At 41.6% G+C, this 2,663-nt stretch overlaps 1 long non-coding RNA gene across 1 annotated transcript; it reads right to left on the reverse strand.

Annotated features, from left to right (window-relative positions):
- Window positions 1-558: 558 nt before the first annotated feature.
- LOC123484259 lies at window positions 559-1,601 on the reverse strand. Its single transcript, XR_006658462.1, has 3 exons — window positions 1,523-1,601; window positions 800-1,265; window positions 559-639 (listed from the first exon to the last, which is right to left on the reverse strand). It is a non-coding gene; the product is annotated as an uncharacterized LOC123484259 (long non-coding RNA).
- Window positions 1,602-2,663: the final 1,062 nt, after the last annotated feature.

Below are 2,663 nucleotides of genomic sequence, written 5' to 3' on the forward strand. Positions count from 1 at the left end.
CTGGGCCTCACAGTAGTATTCTCCTCTGTCCTTATAGCTGAAGTTGAGGATGTTGTAAGTCTGTCCTGATGCTTTTGGTGAGGTTACGTTCTTCTTGTACCAGGTGTATTTGTCCACAGGTGGGTTGGCATCACTGCTGCAGGTCAGAGTCACTGAACTGCCCTCCACTATTTCACCAGAGGGACTGACTGACACTGATGTGTTCCTTGGTCCATCTGATGTAAAAAAATATTATATAAACTTTCCATAATTGTACTTTTCCACACAATTACATTTAGATTCACCCTCTTATTGAAGATGATCAATTCAAGTAGCAAGTGGAGCTAATATCTGTCACTACAATGTTAACATAGCAAACTAAAGATTTAAACCCCATGTACTTACATCTGACATTGAGAGTGTCTTCAGGAGAGGGGAGATCCTCATGGCCTTCCACAGCACAGGAGTATCTTCCTGCATCCTCACTGCTGACTGGGAATAGGCTATAGACAGGAGAGTAGGTGTTGCTGTTTGGTATAGGCTGTCCATTCTTATACCAACTGTAGGCTGTGATGGGATCCAGTGTACATTTGGTTCTACATGTCAGTGTGACTCTCGCCCCCTCTGACACAGATGTAGGATCCATCTCCAACACAACATCTAGAGAAAAATGGAAACACATCATTATTCTCCTCCTATATATGTCCTCTTATATGATATACTAGATTTGTTTTTTTCTGTCACATACCACTACTGTGTCTGTATGACTGCCCTTAATAAGGTCATTACAGTAATAGATGTGAGATGAGTGACAGATTACCTGTGACAGTCAGGGAGACAGGTGAGCCAGCAAACTTTCCTCAATAATTATAATTAAACATCACATAGAAATGTATGTATAAACATGATCATTTGTTCAGTGTAACCTGTGACAGTCAGAGTTGTTCCAGTCAAGCTGTATCCCCATCTTGATGTATGTGTGTTGAATATGAACTTGTACTCAGCTGAGTCCTCTTCTCTCAGATCTGTGATTCTCAGGGTGGAGTGACCTCTCTCCTTCTCTCCACCATACTCCACACGACCTGCATACCCTGGGTCTGTGGTTATGTCCTCAGGGATCAACTTATCACTCCACCTAGCACTCTGTTTAGGACTAAACCAGAGTGATGATGTGACGGTATCATTACCACTGCCATAAGTACATGATATGTCCACTGATGACCCCTTCAAGACACAGATTCTCCTCTTGGTGTAAGTCACTCTGTTGCAGTCCTGACCCTGGACACCTGAAATATAATGGAATCAGATAAGTACATTATACTGTATTTCCTGACTCTGAATGCCTGAAACATAAAGATTTTTGTTATTTCATTTATTTTATTTTCTAAATGTTTCTTGCCAAGGATATATTAATAGCAAGTTCCACTTTGGAAATATTGTAGTTTACTTCAACAGTAAATGTAAATGGAAGTTTCTGAGCATTTAATAAGTCATCACCAACTTTTCAGTTTACAGGCTTTGTCAGGGTTTAATCCACACTCACAGACTGCAGGAGACCGGAGATCCTCATGGCCTTTCACAGCACAGGAGTAGCTGTCTTTATAGTTACTGGAGACTGAGTATTTGTACTGGGGGGAGGTGCTCTCATATAGATGTTGTCCGTTCCTGTACCAGATGAAGGTGGGGTTGGGGTTACCAATCAGGGTACAGGTGGTGCTGCAGTTCAGTGTCTTCCAATACTCCCCTCTTGTCCACATTCCCACAGTCACCTTTAGATCTGAAGTTATGAAACAACAATGGAGAACATCTGTCTGTCAGCACCATTCCAAGGTTCTCACTGAAAATGTAATAAATCATTTGAAGTGGTAACTATACTCTTTATGTCAGATTACAGTACCTGTGACAGAGAGAGTAACATCTGAGCCATATGTCGATGAGCCTGCTGTAAATGAGAAGTAATATGATGCTGAATCCTCCTCTCTCAGGTCTGTGATTCTCAGGGTGCAGTCATTCTCCTTGTTCCCACGGTACTCTATACGATCCTCATATTTATTTTGGATTTCAGTCCAGATCGAATTCTTCCATTTATACCATTTGGTTGTCGTGACTGTATAACCTCTGGGATATGTGTAGGAGCAGGACAGCTCCACTGTTGACCCCTTCAAGGTACAGATACTATTCTTGGTGCAGCTCACACTCCAGCCATTCTGACCCAGTACCACTGAAACACAGTCACACAATACAATGGTATCATAATTAAGTCAAGGTCTTTTGGCTCACACTAACAGTAGGGTTTGTCCACAATTTGTTGCCGTAGTTGTTGAGTTGAGTGTGAATGGAAACCACAGATAAGCATCACTCAGTGAGGTGTGAAAGATAACTATTTAAAGTGAAGTGGAGACGCCTAACAGAACACACCAGAATAATATTATGATTCTTATCCTTTTAGAAATGTCTGTAGATTGTTAAACAGAGCAACTAAAAGACAAGAATGAGACCATACCTGCTACAGACCAGAGAAAGACCACCAACACACTTCCTGCTGTTCTCAAGGCCATTGTTGCATCTCCCACCCTGCAGTCTTAGAAACATAAACAACTACTCACTCTATAGCTGGTGAATAACTACACCTGATACATTGGAGTATAAACTGGAAATGGGGTACAGGGCCTCATTACTGAAAA

This window comes from Coregonus clupeaformis, unplaced genomic scaffold, assembly GCF_020615455.1.
Source record: "Coregonus clupeaformis isolate EN_2021a unplaced genomic scaffold, ASM2061545v1 scaf0248, whole genome shotgun sequence".
Classification (NCBI taxonomy): domain Eukaryota; kingdom Metazoa; phylum Chordata; class Actinopteri; order Salmoniformes; family Salmonidae; genus Coregonus; species Coregonus clupeaformis.